The sequence below is a fragment of the Syngnathus leptorhynchus genome, chromosome 12 (assembly GCF_054491065.1).
Source record: "Syngnathus leptorhynchus isolate UIUO chromosome 12, UIUO_Slep, whole genome shotgun sequence".
NCBI classification, from domain to species: domain Eukaryota; kingdom Metazoa; phylum Chordata; class Actinopteri; order Syngnathiformes; family Syngnathidae; genus Syngnathus; species Syngnathus leptorhynchus.
Window position 1 is genome coordinate 9461291 of NC_141206.1, and position 22314 is coordinate 9483604.

The window sequence follows — 22314 nt, forward strand, 5'->3', positions numbered from 1 at the left end:
TTTCGTCTAAAAACGCCTCGCAGGAATTGACGTGTGTGTGCACTTTAGCTGGAAATTAACTAATGACTTTTTGTTAAATAGCCTCCAAATATCCCTGGTAAATTTATTAATGAAGTAATTAAACATAAGGCACGACTCAAATAAGATATTCTGTTTCCGTCTCTTGTTGTTCTCTTTGCGCCACTTCATATATTATTCAACAAAAAAAAGCTTTTTACCAGCTATATTCCCAGAAAACAGACTCTTGTTTTTGCTTTTCCAGGGTCAGTCCATTGGGAAGGGCATTGGCCCTACTACTCTATTTCAAAATAAACGACATTACGTGGCATTCCCAACAAGGGATGATTCAGTTCTGTTTAAAAATAGCAACCTTGAAAAACATTTACACGGTATAGGGCGGGTCGGTCACACTATTTTTGCAAAGTACGGAGGTAAATGCTCGCGTCAGCATGACATATTGTGTTTTTTCCTGCCTAATTGTACCAAACCAAAGTCATTAATTCATGTATAATTTTTTTTCACGGTTTTCTTCAGATACTGTGACTGCACAGAAAATGCTATTTCAAACAGGCAAGGTGCAAATTAAGCACACTGTGCTGTGACATACAGTTTGACGTCCATCCAATGTTCTATACATCTTTTACATTATATGTTCTTTTACTTTACTTGATGCATCTTTTTGAATGTTTTTTTTTAAATCCCTGTATAGTCAATTTGAGTCAGGGAAATGTCAAAGTGATTTATACATGTTTACTCTCCAATGCATCTTTCATCTGCCCACACATACTGACTCACTCTCATCCAGTCCCTCTTGGCAGAGCTCCGCCAGTTAACTGGGCTTGTAAATCATGTGTACAGATTCAATGGAGAAAAGCTTGTCACCGACGGCGCTTACCTGACTCAGCATCTTTATAACTGTCCTCCAGGCAGAAGGCACCACGGGAAACATGTTGAAAGGGTCAGGGAGTGAGTTTTAAAGAGGACGATCAGATAACTAATTGTAAATGAGTCATCATAGAACTTTCTTGAAACACTTTTCAAACAATTACACTGGCACTGGAAGGATTAGCCCAGGCCTCTCAGATGAGGCAATTATTTTCTACATTTGCTGCCATCCCCCATAGGGGATATCTTTGCCCCCCGCCCCCCCCAAAAAGAAAAAAAAAATCCTAGCGCCGCCTGTGATCTTAGTTGAGATACTTTCTTATTCCAAAAAAAAAAAAAATGACCTGCAATGGGAACATGTTTTTGGACCTCTGAGGTGTTTCAGGCATTTTTATCCAGTTGAATAATTTACGACCAGTGATTTGAAAGATGCATATTTTGACATACGTTTTGCTCACCCACACAGGAATTTCCTTAGCTACGCTTTTTCAGGGCATAGTTAGTTATATACTGCCTCATCTCATGCAAATGAGCTTTGCTGGTAGTATTGTGAGACAGAGTTGAGATGAGAGGGCATCGGGGAGGCTCGAGCCTGTTTCCCCTTTTTTTAAAAACCACAATGCCAGCTTCTTCTTTATTGTTACTAAATCTAAAAAAGTACTAGTTTCTGAATTGATTACAATTGGAGGTATCTTTCAGTGATTCATCATCATCACTCATAAAAATCAACGCCATCCCACGCTTGGTCAAGTCGCCTTTTGTATTATTCACTCGCGCCCACTTCATCTTATTGTGAACATAAGACTCAAGGTAGTTTCAAGATGAAATTTATAGCTTGTGATGCAAGCAAGAGGCCGTGGCTCTGCACTGGCCCTTCCCATTAATTTGCAGCCCTTTGGCTGATGGCCCTGCTGCATATTGTCACAATTCCAATACATTATTCACAAAAAAGCTTGCATATTAAGGACAGAGGACGCCGTTGTATTCCGTTGTATTAGTCGTACATCTTCCTTACTCTGGTCAACATTATAATTTTTATGAGATATATAATCAAAAAGAAAACTTCTTATTCATAAACACTGCAGATAAAAATGACTGAAAGATTAAATTGTTAATTGAGAGAAAAATATTACAATAATGATGGTAATCAAACAAGTATAGACAACTTAAAAGAAATTTAATGTTCCACAATAGGTTTGATGAATGCTGATGTTTTTTGTTTTTTGCCAGATCTGTACAGCGTGCCTCCTCGGTGGACATAATATCATAAATACATATTCAAAACGACCATGAAGCAATTCATAGCAACACCGCCGCACATGTCCACAGGCTACACTTGACATTACCATTGCGGCGTGCAATTATGTTAGAGAAATTGAATTTTCAGACAACGGACAAACTCAGCATTTGGTTTTAATGGCTTTTCTAAGGTGAATTTTAATTTGTTCATAAACATGTTGCATATTTTGTCAAATGATAGAGTTTTATGTTCTGATATTGTGTTCATTTGTTCTTTTCTAAACGGTGTCAGGTGGTACCGAGCTGCTTATTGTCGTTCCAAAATAAATGGTATCACAAAAGTTTAAGGCCCCTGAAAATGAAGAAAAAAAACTAAAATAATTTATTCATATTAATATAAATTATTACTAATCATAAAAAATAGTATTAATTATACAGAAAATAGATGGATGGATTATTTAAGTATGAATTATTATATTATATTAACTAAAATAATAATGAAAATATTTTAAAAATCATTAAGCAACTTGTACATTGTTTAAAGACAGCATAATAATGAGATAGGTCATAAAAAGTGTCAAGCCGGAGGTTGTACAGCTTCAGTTTTAGAAAACAAGCTTGTATGTGATGTTGCTCTCTGCAGCGCACTGCGCTGTTGCATAAATATGCAGAAAAGCTTTGTTTCAAAACTCTGGGGACCAGCATGTATTCATGTACAAAATGTACTCATCAATCTGCTGTTAAATACCCCATCCTTGGCTTTTTCTTTCTTGAAATTTCCCGAGCTCAGCGGTAAACAAAATTGCAAGGAAGCCAATGAGACACTTTCCAAAAAAGAACATATCAATCGTAATTGAAAGTAGGTGAGATCAAGCATGTGACAGCGATGGCTTGTCCAGGTTTTGGAAATTCCTCCGGGTACGCTAGCTGGTGATGTGCGGTGGCGGTGGAGGTGAATGTGGTCGGTGATCTGTGAAGTGTGACACACCTTTTTCCCTCTGAGGTGGTGGTGTCAGGACAGAGCGTCACCCTTGGGACTCTCACAAACAGCAGCATATTCATTTTTGGATAATTCATAGTTAATATTGTTTGGATATTCTGTGTTACCTCCCACGAGGACACATCCATACCTGAAAGCCACAGTTTCCTCCTGTAAGCCCGCAGCTAAGTATCATTTCCTGTCTTGACATGAAGATGCATGTTTGCACGACTCCGAAGGTGGCGAGACTGTCACTCATGCTAATGCCGGCAGACATTTGTGTGTGTGTGTCTCTTAGTCATTTCCTGTGTGCTGAAGCATTCAGACATCGGCAGCTGTCCACTCTACTTTCAGTCCCTGAAGATCCGAAAGGGCCTGACGTTGTACCACCCAAACACGGAAACCTTTTTTTTCCCTCCCTCACTTCTGAGCTTTTCTTTGACTCAAGCTAAGAGGGAATGAAAAAAAAAAGATTCCACCTGCAGAAGGTCATGGAGAATACCCCAGCCATCACTCAGATGTGATCTAATGTTCACCGTGGCATAACTGATGACTCATGTAATTGACATTGTATAACTAATCTTTCAGATCCCCTCGGTAGCTGATAGTTTCTCGGAGCTGAACCAAAGACCTTAGAAATTTGCAATATTAGAAGAGGTGACCTGCGGCTCATCTCTTTCAAAGAAGGGGAGTGACACTTAAAATTCATGGCGACTATCAGTGTCATCTTCTTCAGTTAAGGTTCTCTCTAATTTGCCAATGTGATAAGAGAAATTGAAAATGATTTCGGTGATTATTTTACCATCTGCAATGTTCAATAAAGAAAGGTCAAAGAACTCTTTTATATATATCAAAATGTAAAAAATAAATAAAAAAATTATATATAAAATTAATATATATATATATATATATATATATATATATATATATATATATATATATATATAATGCTATATAAAAAATGCTATTCCGGGCCATCTTTAGCACCGTGTTATAAATTCTTATGCAAGCTCCAGACGTAAACATTGAAGAAAAGGCAATTGTTTGCTATTCCAAAGATTGTGTTGGTTGTTTCTTACAAATAAGATGAAAATGCAGCAAATAGATTTTTTTTTTTAATATATATTCCATGGAATGAAAAATGCAACTCTCTGAGAAGCACTTACTATGTACAGAGCGAGGGTTTTCTCCACTATTATTATTCCGTGTGTATGGCAAGTACTTCAGACAGTGGTAAAGTGTAAAAGGCACTTTTCAGTGAAAGCTACTTTAATGAGTGAGCATGTGAGAACATTTATCACCATGCAATCTTCGATCGCTAACAGACCATTATGGTTGCTCTGGTAATTTTAGGGCTGGGTCCCATAGTGAACATTACTTTTTACTATCACACCATGAGACAAGTTTATACATTGTGAGGGGTTGAATCATAAATATCAGCTGGATATTTTTGGGATCAGGTGGAATTCTGCAACTGAGTCTAAACGTCGTATGGAAAAGCATTTCTTGTTTGAGAAAGATTTTTTTTGGCATGCAGTCAATTTTATCAGAGTGCTGGAAATTTTGTAGTCCTAATGAAGATATCCCAACCATTTCAAATGGTTCTTCCAAGGAGTTCAATCTTCCCCCTGTCTCATAATTAAGTCAGTATATGAGCCATAACGACTGAACTCTCCTGAAATAAAGCATTTTGAATTCCTCTACCATCTGTTCATTTGCTGCTCTGCTGCTGCCTCCTCGCATCGCAACTATCATATGGATTGTCCGTCTGGGCTATGGAATTTATAAGTAGCCGCTGAAAAAGATGTTTGACACATTTGGAATTTACTATAATTTGTGCTATATTATTTTATTATGACTACATTTTTGACAGAGAGAGCTGCTTTTATAAGGGTAAAGTCAATCTTATAATTTATCATGTCACATTTTTATTTTCAAATGAAAAGTTACTGTGATTAAATATCTGGCTGAATATGTTTTTTAATCAAACATCACAGAAAGAACTTTTACAAATAAATATTGTTTTACATAAATCGTGTGACATGCCTCAAGGTTCAATTTTAAGTCCTTTATTGTTCAGTTTATATAAGCTCCCAAACAAAGCTATTTATAACCATAAATTATAATATACTGATTTATGAAGAAATTCAGGTCACTCCAAGGGGTTCATTATTTTTTTTCAGCCATATATTGTACACTATTGTTGCCATTGGATTTTTATGTGTAGCTGTAAAAGTAATTTAGAAATGCGTACGTGTTTTCATACAACCATGTACACCACTGACTTTGGCTTTTCTTAACACCCTCGGGATCCAAACCAGCTTTTACCCAAAGGTCATGTCAAATAGCACGTTCTTGTAGAAACCTTACCTTACCCCATGAGAATTATTTTCTGGATGTTCAAAGTCAGGAAGTGCTGAGAAAGATTCAGTTTGCACTACCTCACTGAAGAAGTGACAGCAAAGATAAAAAAATAAAAAAAACATCAGCAACTTATGAAAAATCGTTTTTTAAACGAAGCATCTGAAGACTTAAATGCGCATATTAAAGCAAAGAGAGCAGGACAGTTTTTACAAGCCGTGATGTGCTACATAAACTCAATGTTTCATCATTTATTTAAAAAAAACACTCCAAAGAACTTCAAAGCTCTGAAACCTACCAATCTTGTTGTACATGTACAAGCCTGTTAAATGGTCTGGCAAGATTTTCTCCTTCAGTTGAATCAAATTAACTTTTAAACATCTGACATATATGTCCGGGGTACAAAGTGAATCAATGCAGTTTCTTCTCTTTTGTTTAAATAAATAAAAATAAGCAGATCCCGTGTGCTAACGGAGCAGGCGTTTGGATGCTTCTGCATTAAAACACGCCTCATAAAGTTCAAGGCCTCGGAGCGCAACAGAAATAGTTTCAAATTTACCACAGTCACAGGCAAGGTAGCTCATTTAGCCTCTCATCCCTTGGAGCCAGTTATGACTCAGGCACAGTGTAAACTGTAACCTCCCTCAATTTGCACAGATGCTTCTGGCTTATTGCTTCATTATATCCATCCCGCTTGTAAACCGCAGCAAACTAGAATTGTGCTTTTATTTTAACATACATTATCATCACTGACAGCGCGACCCGTTTATATAAATGTCTTCCTTTTTTTGTGTCACCGTAAAATCATTTTTCTGGACTTAATTCACTTCATTAGGCACACCTGCACAGTCACACGAGAGACAATAATGCTCGGGTTTGACCGACTTATTGTAAATAAATTCAAAATCTCAGTTATTTAATGCACATGACTCTAATTTTGGGAAAGATTTTAGCGAGAGTCATGATAGACATGATTTGCTTTCACCAGCCACGTAAAATGATGCGGTGGGCCAGATCTGGCCCCCGGGCCTTGAGTTTGACATCATGTGATCTAGCAGATATTAAAAAATATGTATATACAACCGAATCTATTATGAAATTATTATGATTAAATTCTATTATTAATAAAGAATCTAAACAGTCTTAAAATAGCTTCCCCGTGTCATTGGCGTTTGATGTCATGGCTTCACCTCTGACATTTTGTGACTCCATGTCTAGCTTTTGCAACATTCTGGTGTTTGCAAATGAGTGGAAATCATCAAAATATCCTCAAAAGGTGTTTCCAGCTAAGAGATCAAATGTTCTTATCATGTAATCATCTTGAAAAGGGGAACAGATATTCGTCACTGACGGTCCTTTTAGATGTACACGTCAGGGCCTGAGCTGCTCAAACCGCGGTTTGCTTCAGAACGATACATAGACAGCCCTCACAAATTCAAAACTTTATTTTCAGTAGATGATTCAGAGTTTTTTTTTTTTAGTTCGGCGCAAACAAATCAATGTGGAGTGTCGGTGGCACGGGTGACTTTTCTTTGGCTTCCGCTCAACCGTGGATGCTATTTTTGCCACTTGCACAAGAACTCGATGAAGCAATCCTACTGAAATATTTTTGGACTCAATATTCTATTTAATGTCTTGATCTACATAGCAAACAGGATATTTTATGCAAATACATGCCGACATTTGTTAGGTTTTAATATTCTAATTCACTTTTCTTCAGAACCAAATAGCATAAGGCTGATAATGGTCTACTGTGGTTGTTATTAATTATGCATAATATTCGACTTTGCAGTAGTATCAGAGTTTAATTTGGATTTTCTTAAAAAGAGAGAGAGCGAGACTGCCAACGGCACAAGAGAAAATAGGCCCGGAGGAGTAATTACCAGTCTCCTTGCCTGAAGAAAATTCAATCTGAGAGGTTTTGAGTGGATAATAAAATAGGTTGAGTTATAGTTTTAATATATAAATTCATCACGATATCCTTGATGATAAGAATTCCTCCACTCTGAATCTCCGCCGTCAACAACTCAAAACAGTTTGTCCGTTTTGAAATACCTGCCTTTGTTCCGTTGCACTGTCTGTCAAATACCACGAGAGTTCACCATCCGACATATTGTGTAGTTATTCTAATGTGTATGCGGGTCACCAGTCATGTATTTTTCTCCAAAGCACCAATCCGCTCACTTATTCAGCATTCTGTCAGAGAGCCGCACGGCAAAATTCAATTTACTGCTCTGCATAGCTGGCTAAGGGCAAAGAATGTCGCCTTGGCTGTTGCTTATAAATATGGATTTGGCAGACACTGACTCCTATCACAGGGTTTTTGGAAAGCTCTGACTTACGGTAAAAGCGATTGTCGCATGTTTAACCCAGATAGCGGTGGACAGAATATTTTATATATATATATATATATATATATATATATATATATATATATATATATATATATATATATATATATATATATATATATATATATATATATATATATATATATATTATTAAAAATGTATTTGGTTATATACCATATGGAAAATATAAGGCTATGCAGTTCACCGGGTGAAAATAAACACAAGGTGCATTTCCAGCCTCGGCTGTAAGCTTATCAGCATACATCGTTTCTCCGGCACTGGTATTTCTTTGAAATGTCGGCAAAAGTGCAGCGACTTCTATTTTGCTGCCTTCTGATTAATGATGTGCACAGAGATGCTTTGCTTGTAGAGGGACTTGTTTGTTCCGCATTGTTCGGCCGAGTGCTGAGAAAAAAATAATGCATTATCACCTGAATAACTTCCCCTCTTCCATTCTAAAATTTAGAGCATTCCAAATAAAACAGATCCAATATCTGCAGGTTGGATTATTCATTCCCTTTTTATTAAGGGGATCGGGGCTCATTTTCTGAACAACTGGGGATGATATGGCTCTGAAATGACGAGGGTTCACTTGTTTAAGACAAATCTGGCTATAAAACATTAATAAATGGATGAGGAGCCTAGATTTAGTGCTTTGATTTGACATTTAGTATGAATGAAAAGTTGATTAGCTTTTCGTCTATGAGGGCGCTGTGTCTCAGATTCCGGATATAACTAATGAGAACAAAATTAACCGTAGGAAGGTTTGCGACTTTTTATTTCTCTTGTCTTCTTTCACATTTTGAAAATTGTACTAGCATGACTTTACAAAGTTGCAGTGCATATTGTAACAGGAGGTTAAAAGCCTTGTTGACGATGGAGTCGCGGCATCGCTGGTAACACATATTACGAATAAATCTTAAAGTGCAATTGGGAGTCCATTTACACTCCAGTTTTACAATACGGCTCCAAATGACGCCATTTGAGCGTCTGAGGATTTGGGTTCATAATAAATGTGATTTGTTTTGCTTCTCTTCTATATCTACACTGCACTGCTTTAAGCAGGAGATGACCTCTCATAAAATCCTAATTAAGGTAATGTGCGAATGAGCGGCGGAGCCTTTGCATGCTGATGGTGATAAATGAGCGTCCCCTCCCAGAGACACCAAAGGTGAAAGTTGCCTTTGAGTTCAGGTGGCCCAGTGTGCCTTATTATCCCGCAGACAATGACGGCGGCGTCTGCGAAAAAGCAATAATGAGCTAGCAAACGCTTTGCTTTGTAGCCAAAACACAACAGCGGCTTTTTCATGTTCAGCTACACAGCGAGACATCGACTTAGCAAAAAAGCCATTTGGAAAATGTATCCCCGTCGAGCCGAAAGGGTAATTTTTTTCTCCATTTACGGGGAATAAGACAATCAAGTTTGGCATGTGAGCTGTAATTTACGTGGAACAGCTCGTCTGTTTATATCAAAGCCGTCGGATTTGAATGAATCTCGAATAGCCCGCCACTTTAATTTAACAATCCCAAATCAAAAGCAAGAAAATGTGAAGCTCGCCATCGCTGGCTTAGTGAGGACTGTCTAGATCATTGAAGTACCTTCAAAAGAAGTCCATCAACATTCAAATAAACACAGGACAGCGGATTTCAAAACATCTATCATGCACAATTTGACGCCGGATGGATTTGAGCTTGCCCTTTGCCTGATTGAATAGTCACCATGCTGAGCAGGCTAGATCAACTGCGTGTGCGATCAAAATGCTCGACAGTGGTTACGTCTTTTAATTTAGTCATTTTGCTTGGCTACATGTTTCATTTATACTTCCAGATATTGGTCTGTGAGACTTAATGTGGATCGTATCTATGTCTGCTTCCTATCCCTGACAGTGGAGTGAGATTTGTTACCATATAATCTATTTTTCTCGGGCAACAGATAAGATTATAATCTCGTTTGGATTTGAGCCCAATGTTTGAAATCAGTTCCTTTGGTGATCGGAACATAATATGTCAAGAGGACTGTTAGCCAGGCCACCATATGACATCATAGTCTCTGTTTTAAGAGTTGGATTGGAAATGCTTTAGATCCTCATCAATAAGACAACCAACACACATGGAAAAAAATGTCTGTCTTTGAAAGGCTACATACTTGAAATCAATATGAAATTATATTTTTCGGACTATAGTGTGCCTTTAAAGCATATGAAATGATGTTCAGTGGAAGTTCAATGTCTCATTTTCTGTCCTGCTTTCTTTTCCGTAACACATTCACTGCCAGCCCAGTTAAAATAAAACGTGGACGTCTTTATCCGTCAATGGTAGTGAACGGGTTCATGTGCAATAGTGCGCCTTATATATGGAAATTTCCCAAAACAGACCTGTTCATTGAGACTGAACCTTCTATCTCTTTGAATAATTCTCATTTGCAATGCCAAATGCATACTTTTCATTGATGGAACCGTGCAATAAAGTTTGTGTGAAATTCTTACTGACAAATGATCACATAGCGCTTTATATCACTCCCCATTCTATCACTTTGTGTCATCATGCCTTTCATCCCCTACACCAAAGAACCATCAGCCATGACAGATCATTGTTTCTTGGGAGGCAAGAAAACGTCTGTCAACCTCACTGTTCTTTCTCTTGCCCCTCATCTTTGTTCACTTATAATTAACTGAGCTTTTGCTTGGCTGGATTTCAAAAAGGCTATTGGAGCAAAACAGCCCCGGTTCGCTTTCAACTCAATCTTTCATCTGAATTGTAGGATTTTAACAGTCAATGCATAATCAAATTGCCAGACGCCAAGGATAAAATATAACAATGGATCAATTATAAGAACATTGAAAGTAATGTAATTTGAGCTCCAAACTGTAGGGCTAATTGATAAGTGTCTTGTGAAGCCTTAAAAATCCTTGAAAGGCATTGAAAACATGAATCTAAAATCATTTGCAATGAAGTTACTTAAGAAATAAACGTTGAGGTGAGCACATCTTCATTAACGTCATGAGACAAGGCATAATGCCAGATTGCATTTTATTACATATTTACTTCCTTTTTTTGTCAGCACTCGTTAAATAATCCGCCAGGGTAGCGATGAATAATTAATCGTGGTAGATCTCCCGTTTACCATAAATAAGCAAATACTAAGTAAGCTTCATTTCATGGGACTACCCGCATTAGTGTCGATGTTAATTGCGCAGACTGAACAGACATGATAAAATGGAATTTTAATAAAAAGATAGTTGCAATTGAAATTGAAGACTTTTGGGGATATGGTTTTTAGAATAATCAAAGTCGGCATCTCCCTCAAACCGCACACGGAAGGTCATTTGTCGTAAAAAGCCGCTCGCTCTGTGCCATTTATCTTCCGACTCAGCAGAAAACGCTTCTACTTCTTCTTGGAGTGACATTTGCATTTTCTAATGTTAACCTCAGAACTATTACAAGAGCTTCCATATGACAGACGCTTGAGGTTTGTCCTCCAAAAAAATGACACCGACTGTCAGTGATGGAATTGCATAGGTGATAATTGAAGTTCGTGTCATGTCGCCGGGGATTTTATGTCAAGATCGGTGCCCTGGCTTTTTTGCGTTAGGTCGCACAAAGTGGAAATGGGATGCCGCGAAAATCGAGATCACCCTGACTCAGCATTTTCATAATGTAGTCTCCACCCAAGCTACGAGACTAAATACGTTTGACCTTTGTCTGTCTCCTCCGTAAAGGTCACTTGTCAGCACTTTCCAGGTCAAGTTCACAATTTCCGAGATGGCTGTCCCATGTCTAAATAAGAACTCGATTCGTTTGGAATGATGTCATGCACAAAATGACCACAGTAGCTAAAGTCGAGATTCAACCAATCATCTTTCGTAGATTGAAATACTGTCTTTAATAGTTGTTTGCTGTTTATTTCTTCTCTTAAATTTGAAATCTGAGGGCTATACATGGACTCTGTTCCAGCCTCAGGTGGAGAGCTTTTATAGATCTTTGACTCTTCAAAAGGCGGCATCCTACAAAATGATGAGACGAGTCAGCCTTGATATATCAAAAAGCTGAGCAATGAAAGGCATCATACATATTTTATTTCTAACTCCAAAATTGCTCGTGGTCATCGATATGAGGTCTTCGGACTGTGTATTATTCAGTGTACGACAAATCATTTCAAACCACGATTGATCTCATTGAGTCTGTATGCCTTTCAGATTAGTCAGACTCACATCTGATGCTTCCGCTTGCATTTTTTTTTTTTCCCGACCTCCAGTCTCTTCAAATCTGGCTGCGAGTCATCATTTGAAATTTTCAAAGGTTCTGGACAAGAAACAAAAACAAGCTGGATTTTCAGGCTCCAATTACACATCTTGTCTTTGTAAGGCTTTCAGTTTTTTGCCAGACAAACTATATATAGTGCTTTCGTGTTGTACCTCTTTCAGTGTATTCTAAATGTGTGTGTTCTCCTTGCATGAAAATAAGAGGCCTAAAAACAGACATCTAACAATCCCAAAGGTGTCAAGTCCCATCTTCTTGTCCGCTCTGCTACGAGCAAGGCCCCCGCTATCATCGCATGGTCTATCTTTGGAGTTCACATAGCGGGCTAGCCTGGAGAAGGCCGATAAAGAAAAATGAGTTCAATTTCGTCCATCTGAGAAAGTGTGCTTGTTAGAGCGGAGAATCCATTCCCCTTTCTCCGGGACCTTTGATCTGGGATTACACAGGAAGCGCCACGATGAAGGCTCCACGTTTGGCCCGAGAGCGCTCATGGCCGAGCCGCCCGAGGTAGTCGTACGCTCTGATGTGAAGCTGAGGAGTAAGCGTACAGGCTCAAAAGTGGATTATTACAAGGCCGCCAATTTTTCAATCAGTCGAGTTGAAGCGAGAAGTGCCTCATCCAAACTTGCCTTGAAGCGCAAAGAATGAAGAAGCTCTCTTTTGAAACGTACCTATGAAGTCCATTGGGTGGTACATTTTATTTTAATTGCCTTTTTTTTTTTTTGCTTTGGCCGAGGCTGTTGTTGATATCTTGCAAGTTGTTTCAAACAAAAAATGCAGACCGTGTTTCCTTTAAGGAAATATCACGTTTTTGTGTATGATGAACAAATTCAGGTAGGCGACTAATGAGCGCCGCAAGACTATCGATGCGAATGGATGAGTTCAGAGGGGCAAGAAAAGTGATGACAAACGGTCCAAGACCGAAAGTGGCAACTTAGAAATACCCCAGTAATATTTTTTTTCAAGTAGCCCCAAATACATTGGAGGCGAGTTCCCAGTAGCTGGTGTCAGTTATCTTAGCAATTAGTATTACCAAGATTTAGAATTATTTTCGCTGTAAAAATTAAAAAGCCAGTTATTATTATTATTTTTTATATTGAAAAAGTTCCAACACTGAGAAGCCATTTCAAATGGCAAAGTTTGTCATATTTCAAAAAGCATATTGCTAGCAGTGACATCCACTAGCCAGAGACTGAGATGCTCTGCGTTCGGTTATAACGTACGTTTGCCTTACCATACAAATCTAATGTTGTTGTTTTTTCCATAGATATTTTCCATTGCTGTACTATTTTGCACAGTAATGGCCTAAAACCACCACGAATTTCAAATCTCCAATGAGAAAAGTAACTTTCATAACCCTTTTTTCTCATTGCTTAGCAACTGGATAGCAGACATAGGTCTAAAATCACTTCAAACTGTATACATCATTTATTTATCGGCTTCTCTCCGGCCCCTGTCTTGTTTCCTCTTTGCTTCCTCTCTTTGGATTAATGTTGTGATCTTAGCATTATAAATGGGCTTTCTGGCAGAGCTTGTATTAGATTTGTTTCGATGAGATTCATTCCAGCCCCTAACTCTGGTCCCTGCTTATGTGGCTTGTTTTCTTGATGAATGCACGCTGCCCTGTCAACAGCCATTTGCAAAACCTCTTCTCATAAATACATCTACAGATGAAGAGAAAAATCCTCCCGCATTGGATGGAACATGTGACCTTTTTGCAATGACACCAGCCACAAGTTTGATCAATTTAGACATGTTAGATTTCAACATAATTCAAACAATGTTGCGAGTTCATTTAAATTTGTGTGATTTAAAAAGCAAAGTAGACTTTTATTTGTTTATCTGAACCCAATCTTTGAGTCTAATTTTATTTTATTAGGCTAAGCGATATTATTAGCAACTACAGTGGTCACAGTATCAGTTGTCATTTTTAGAGGTGGGGTGTAATAAATACATGAAATAATTTTAATTTAATTTTGGATCAGGGCTTGAAAAGAAATCATTCTTTGTAGTCACAAAGCAAAACCGATTTTAAAAATAAAAATATTCCTATTGACGCTTCTTTCATGTTTGTGCTGTTCCGAAAGATAAAGAACAAAATAATTACCCACACGGCTTGACAGCTTGACAGCTTGAGCTGAATGGAACGCAACAATACTTAACATTACTTAACAAAATACGGGTACATCTACTGTACAAGACACAAGCAGCTGCATAATTGCTCCAGCGCCGATGTTGACAGGCTTCGTCAAGCTCTCGGCGCCGATGACAAGAAACGAGAAAATGAGGTTCAAAAACTCAACAAAGCACTTTCTTCCAGGATCTTGCTTCCTTTCAAATGCAAGCCACAATCTTGTTTTTTTTAACATCACCGAGCAAATAAGGTTGTCGGATGTCACCAAATGAACTGCTACTTGTAAATGTAAAAAAAAAAAAAAAAAAAAGTGTTTAATACAAACAAATTCCCAAATCAAAGAAAATGACTAGGAATCAAAATTGCATCCTGTTGTTTTCTTTTTTTTCCTTCCACCACTGAACCCAAGAGACAACGGCATTATCTTACTCAAACACAAAGCGATACAAGCAACAGAGCGGGCTTTCTATTCTATGGTCTGCCTCTTTTAATGTTGGCAGATAACCTTAAATTGGGAATTTATAGCTATGCAGAGACGCGGGGGGTAAAACAAGCATGCGGTGGTCATGGCGTTGTGATTCAATCAAACTCACACAGCGTTAAACATCTAAATGATGACAATGCATTTTAATTTAGAACCAAAAAAACCCCCGCTCTGTGTTTTGTAGCCTGAAGGGGCTTGAGCCGTGCAGCGAAAACATCAAAACAGTGAAATTGCCACGCAGAAAACAACTGAACAATTCTGGCCCCCGTACCCGATGTCAGTCAGTCAAGACCAAGCTGAGAACAAAAGTGCCCGAAAACCTTCTAACTGCGGACATGAAATGATGCGCTATAGTTCCATTTTCAAAATTAAATGTAGCAATTGCAGTTATCCCCAAAGACACGGTTGAATCCTTGACCCATTACCGGACAAAAAACCTCGGGACGGGATTACACTGCTGCCTCTGAGTGTATTTATGTGTTTTCCCAGTGTGGAGGACGGAGAAGGGGAGGTCAGTCATCAACGTATGAAAAGCTGGCCAAAGCCAGCCAGACAAGCGTGGTGAAAGCCTCAGAGAGTAAACGGAGTCAAGGTCTGTTATGGGTCTCGCCTCCCTTGGCCAAAGTCACGCGGCTGCCAGAGAGCGAGAGGTGTGCTAAGGCGATCTCTTTTTCACCGGTATCAAACCCAATTGGCTGGGCTTGGAGGGACAGCTGCTCCCTTGCAAAGTGCTTGACACATTGATGGATAATAATGACTGGATGTAACCGTTGGATGCTAATACCAACCAGAGAGCAAATATGGCGTGAATGACTCGATCCATCTCCCTTGAAAATCCCCCCAAGCGTGATGGTTATACCGTATATCGGGACATAATGACATATAAACCCAACGCCAACCTCAAAAGAGAATCAGAATGTATTTGGGATTTTATGAACTCACATCTGGTATGTTTAAATACAAAGTGTGTCTCACTTTGAGTGTGTGGTCTCTCTGGACCCTTTTTTTTTTTAACACAACAAAAAATGCAAAATTAAATCACTCTGGGGAATTGATAAATGATGCTCTCTTGATTTAATTTGTATGGTAAGCAAAAGCCTTCCCCAAACTAAAGTGTCATATCAATTATGTCCTAACATGCGGACACGGTGATAAATAACCATATCGGTTGGCCTTTCACTTGAGGGCTTTCGAGTTTGCCTTCGATGATGAAATATGAAAATGAGTGATTGCCCAATGCTAACAGGTATACGTGTGTGTGGTTGGGTGCGTGCGGACATGATGAGTGTTGTGTCACTAAGGTGGCCTGTTTCTATTAACCCTTACCTGTGCCACCAACTCTCTGGGGAGGTGATTATTCTCCAGCCTGGCTAATGGTCCTTAGTGACAGCACTTAATGAAAATTAATGGCCCGCTCAAAATACACTACGCACACAAATACAGAGACTTCTCCCTTCATCGATGCACATTATTGCTATTGCTAAAATAGCATCCGCTGCCGATAAAAAACATAATCTACCCAATGCTTGAATATGACATTTGGTTTGGTGAAGTCGAGCAGATTTGGTAAAGTCTGTGATGTAATGTATAAATGTATGACTATTTGTGTATGTATATATGTATGTATACTGTAATTTTCGGACTATAAGCCGCACTGGACTATAACCCGCACCAGCTAAAACTCGTGATTCCGGGTTCAAAATTTGCAAAAAAAGTCACAGCATATAGTCCGAAATTTAGGGTAAGTACATATACATATACTTTTACTTAGTTCAGTAGATTTGTATGTTTAATGTGAAGTATCATAAAATACCAACGTTCAATACACTTCATTATTCTCACCTCTTTTTTGTAGGTTCTTGCTGTGGGGGATTTGTCTAATATTAGTGATCAAATTAGCCCATTTGTGTCATGTTTCTCATCAGCAAAATGACATGATAAAGGGTTAATTAGGTTAATTGCAAAATGGTACACACATCCCATTCTTGGCGTAGGGGCAAAGGTGACGGGGGGAGGAGCAGTAGCTCACGTGAGGCACGTTAATAAAAGCAATGCGGTGGTCGTAATCGTTTTTAGATTCGGCTGTCGGTGCACTGTACAATTTGTCACGTGTGTGCATAAAAGGAAGCGTGTTGTAAAGTGAGTGTCAAAGTGTCAAGTGTTCAGCGAATAGGAACGTACACAAGATAGAATTCCATTCTTAGATTTTTACTATACAATCAAAAGAAGGGCGCAGAGGTTGTCCGATTATGATTGTGTGACATTCACAATGCAATCAAAGGACATTAATAATGCAGTTAAATTGGATTGCTGTGTATACCTGCTGCGCTAAAGCGGTCTAAGGCCGAGATAAGAGCAAATATGACTCCTTGTTGACTCTTGCAGTTTCGGCTGCTTGATAGTCGCCCTCCGCCGCTATCCGTGCCCCCCCGCCCGATGTGTTCCAACACTTTTAATCCGCCTCACACACTCTGCCCTTCTGTCTGACCTCCAACCCGCATCCCTCTTTCAGTCCCTCTGACACCCCAATTGGTTCCGTTCAATCAGATGGAGGCAACACGTGCAGCAAGAGTGCCATCTCGGGTTATGACGTGATTTTCTACTCGCCCATCATTTTCACCATTTGTCTGAAGATGGAGTTTGCAAGCCCCTGGAGAGTCTGCGGAAAAGAAATAATAATAATAAAGTTGTGGTATGAACCTACACTGCCACCTACTGTCCACTGGGATTTGATCATATTTCAGAAAAGACAGAACAACAGTGCCACCTGCAGTTAAAAAAAACATTTCATTATTACTTGTGTGTTTGTTTAGCCTCTGGTTGGTTTAAATTGATTACAAAATTCCAAGCTGGAGATAACATTTCAGATGTATTCATGGAGAGAACCAATGATTACTAAAAAAAAGTCTTAATTAGCAATCATCCTACATCTGACCTCACGGTCTTCTGTTCAGTATTTTTGTCTCCGTCAGACTGTTTTGATGTCGACATGCATTTGTGCCAGACAGAGGAGACGCCAATAATAATTGGATGGATAATGGACAGTATATTGGCATTCAACCACAAGGCAATTTTTTGACCTCCACTTGTTTATTACAGATAAATTAGGTTCTGGTTGAATAATCAATTAGCTTTGTTTTGTGTTATGAATTCACTCAGCGCGCATGCCAATCAATATTGCAGTAAATTCCTCCCGGTTGCTGTTATGAAATGTCAAAAATGCTCTTTGTCTTCTGAAATGTCAAGTGGATTTTTTGCTGGGAGTTTTTTTTTCATAGTGTCTATTAAAAAAAAACATATATATGTATATTTTTAATAAATGTTATACTCATATATTAAATAATAATGTTGGATAATTAAACAGAATTTTTGAAGATCAGAATTTTGCCACTAAATCCACAAGAGGTCACTAGTCTCTCATCAGTGAAGCTGAACTTAAGCAGCTCCAATGCAGACATTGCTAACAGTTTAGTGACGTCATTTATTTAATTTATAAGTGCCACTGGGGCCATATACATTGGACCCCATACTTCTGAACCAAAAGTACGACAAATTTTTATTACGGAAGAAGTATATATGCATACTATTTTCACAAAGCTGCCTCCATTTTGCTTTGTGTGTGTGTTCATGTGTGTTCCCAAAATTGTTGGCTTGGTTTTCTGTCTCCTGAATTAGTTCTGGCTTGATGATGGACTCTGTCTGCTTTTTTTTTTTTTTCCCGCACCAGATAACAAGAGGACGAGAGAAAGTTGCTATCAGAGTCAGAGACAGGCGAGAAAGAAAGGAGGAGTGATAAATAGGGGCCTCATTAATGTTTTATTTATTTATGTAAGAAGCAGAGGGGTAAGCTGATAGGCAGCGTCTGCTCGCTGAACAAAGAACAGACGGCTTTCAGAGAGACAAGCAACAGTTACATAAATTCCAGGGACACGTGAAAAGTGGTATTTGGAGCATGCTGTGAAAAAAAAAAATAGGATTGAATTGTTGTGGAGTAATTATTCATCTTTTTCATTTCCAACACGGCACAGTGAGATCTTACTTTGCTCCGCTCATTCTCACAGTCTCCATTTGGTTCCCCCCGTCCCAGTTTTTGGAGCCTGGCTGCTAGTCTGTGGCGCCACACTTACAAGTGACAGCTTAATACAGCTGCAAAAATTGCTGCTTCTGTGGACTGGGCAAAGTGGGGATGGAATTTTTAATGGCTCCCTCCTTTTTTAGGCCTTGGCTCTTCTGCATGCTGTCTTACTCGGAATCTGTCAGATTTGCTTCAGTTTTGAAGTTTGAAAGAAAAGTTGTTTGGGGACTCATCTTTTTGGCAAAAAGTTGAACATACTGTTGAACAAACAAACCATTCCTGTGAGTCCAACTTTTGAATTTTGAATTAAAAAAAATGAAGGTACTGTTTGTAGGGATGGGCAAATGAAGCTTCATTTTTTATTTATTTTTTACAGTGTACAGATGTTGCATATTTTTCTTTACATTTTATATTTGATATCAACTTTCCAAATGACGTGTGCATGCATGTGTTGTGTGAGATCTCTGAACAAGAGAAGCACATGTGAATTCATGCTCTTCAACACTCTCACACTTGGCTCTTTCATTGTGCGCCGCTTGCGTCATTGAGTTTTTACAAACCCTTCACTTTACTTTCCACATTAGAGCCGGCGGCCAGAGGCGAGCTACAGTGAAAGCCTTTTAATTAAGCCAAGTCACTGTGTGACATCCTGACTCATGGGTGCGTTCATTTCATTACTTCAAAAATGATTATAAACTACTCTTATCTTTTTAAGGGGTTTCTACAGATGAAGAAGTTCAACATTTCCATTTCCAGCCTCGATTTTCAGAGCTCTGTAACCACGGTAACTGTATGATGCTACCATGGTAGCAACGTGCATCATGTTAAAACCTGCAATATGTCAGCATTATCTTTCCTTTTGGCAATTATTAACTATCACTCCATATATTGTTTTGTTTGGAAGGGAGGGGGTAGAATTTCCAGCGAAATCATTAATTGTGTTTCACAAATGATGCATGCTAATAATATAAGGCTTCCAACATCACAGAAGGAAGCAGCACGTAGCAATCCGGGGGGGGGGGGGGGGGGGGTTGCCGTCTTATCTCAGCAGTCCATATCCGTCGAGTTGCGCTCGGGGAGAGCCTGCTCGTCTTGCAGCAGGCTGCAGGCTGTGGGGGTTGAACCTGAGGTGGCAGCTCGCCAGAAACTCCAGGTTCAAGTTTAGGCCCCGTGACCCGAAAATGATAAGGTGAGGAGGTTACGGAAGGGCCAGGAAGCCGTTGTTGTTATAAATTTCAATTATTTGGTTATTTAAGTCGAGTGGGGAGCCTCCCCTCTCTTTACTGCACTCGAGGGTCTGCACACCATCATCCCATTAAGCAAATGTGGAGCGAGCCAGACAACAGGCCAACACATGTGGTTCATGCGGAAGAGGGGGGGGCGGATGCGCGGAACGTTCCTCGGAATAATCACGGACTTTTTATAGACAACAGTTCACATTGTTGGCCAAATTAAGAGCCATGATCTTTATTGCAGGTTAAAAAGGACACAGTCCAGGTTCTCGGTGAAGCAACTTCCTGGAATCCATTATCAATCCAAATGAGCATTTAAAACGTAAATCCATTTGCTTATCGACGTAGACTCCGACTTTTTCCATTCGGTAATTGGCAGCAGCTCGGCGAAGTCGCATCGTTTCATGAGAACGCCGACATGAGAGCGTCGTATACCGTCAAAGGATTTTCAGTGACGCATTTGTTTTCCAGTGAGACGAGGGCTCATTAGCACCTAAAAGTGGAAACCTAAGAAGAAATACAAACTACTGTATTGTATATGTGAAGATGACTGTCATGTGCCTATACTGCACTGTACAACAAACACGTATTGATCTACAAACGTCAATTCCCAAGTGTTTAGATGTGAGGGAGCAACTTTTTGGCCTGACTTTTTGTCTCCCATCATATAAAACCTCACATTTCAACCACCGGCAAGCTTCTTTTGTAAACAGGAATCAACATGTGACAGACAGGCTGACAAAGCTCCCCAAGTGAGACCTCGTTCCAAAAGGGACATTTATTTTTAACACAGAATCCACTACGAGGTGATTGCGTATAATTAAAATGTCCTCATAGGTTGTTTTTTTTTCGACATATTCCCTCCCAAAAAAGCCTCAGCAAGTGTGAAACAAACACGAGAAGACAACAATTCCATTTATTTTCTTTTTAAAGGAATTAGAATTTGAGAAAAGAGCTTTATTTGTGAAAATTGCTCATTCAAAAAAAACAGCGAACGGGAAACGGTAATTTTCAAACATGAACAGTTCCAGGAATCAGTCCTGGTTTCAATCAATCCTCCAGACTTGATGTCCAATCCGAGCAGGGAATAAACACTATTATCAGCGTTTCCACTTTTCATTTTTATTTTAAAGTAAAAGGACAAATTATAACTTTAAGATTTTTTTTTTTTTGCCACATCAAGGTACTTATTTACATCCTGTAAATTGTGCTGCCTACTCTGGGAAGATTTATGATGGATGCTTTTTTACATCTGGAAAACACGTTTATCTGTGTGCTTTTCGAGCAGCCACAAACCAAGCTATTCTACTTTCAATGTAATTTCCAAGGCCGCATTATAAAATGGCTCTCTTGTTGGAAACACATGCATTTTTTTTTATGTACCACTGCTTTCTGGACACAATGTTCCTTTTTATACAATTTCCGTTAGCCTGCCAATACCTCAGAAACCAGCTTCTTTCATTTACATGCCTGAGGTCGATACTAACCGTAGCAAGCGAAGACATAGTCAAAACAGGAGTTTACAGAAAAGTAACATTTGACACAACGCAAAAAATGATTCAAGTGTTTGATTTGTGAGGCTCGAGAGCTACCGTAAGCCCGACACAATTTTGAATCCGACCACTTCCCATGATGGCGATTCTTTTTGGATCCCTAACCCTAACTCACATGCACTAAGGTGATAAATGAAAAATAATCACTTCACATCTACACATGATGTCTATTGCACATTGTTTATTTACTTTTAGATGATTTTTATTATTATGGTTTGTTTCATGTTGCACCGTCGGGTTGGTCCCATCAGCACAGTGTGGTGTTTCAAGACACACCTCCCCGTAGCAGACCCTCTCAGGATTTCTGGGAATGCTAATTACACGTGCCTCTACCCTAGCAACATAACGGGATGCCAGACCCCCCCTCCCCTTACTCATTTTAATATCTCAGCTATTTCATTCTCTAAAACAATAACAAATATTTACTATGGGGTTGCTTTGGGGTGTCGAGGGAGAGCCAACAGAGATGTATTGAAAAATCTAAAATTCATTTTGTTTCCACATGACAAATCACACTTCATATTAGTAGGTGCGCATGGCTATTAAAAATGATTTTTTTCTGTTGTGGAACTCTGTGAGAAATTTTAATAGCTATATTATGTTTTTCATTTACTGAATTTTTATCCATCTGTCCATTTTCTGTCTATTACAAATGTCCGTGACTCAAACTCGCACTTTTGACTGTATCAAAAATAATTATTAGCAGCGAAGTAAAAAGAAATTAAAAAATCATTTAATGAGCAATCTGATATAAGCGACAA

At 38.9% G+C, this 22314-nt stretch overlaps 1 long non-coding RNA gene across 1 annotated transcript in view; it reads left to right on the forward strand.

The window, feature by feature from the left end:
• LOC147048332 (uncharacterized) overlaps positions 1 to 15395 on the forward strand; it is a 42759-nt gene extending 27364 nt beyond the window's left edge. The window contains exon 4 of the long non-coding RNA XR_015067792.1: positions 15183 to 15395. This is a non-coding gene — a long non-coding RNA (uncharacterized LOC147048332). The remainder of the gene's footprint in view (positions 1 to 15182) is intronic.
• Positions 15396 to 22314: the final 6919 nt, after the last annotated feature.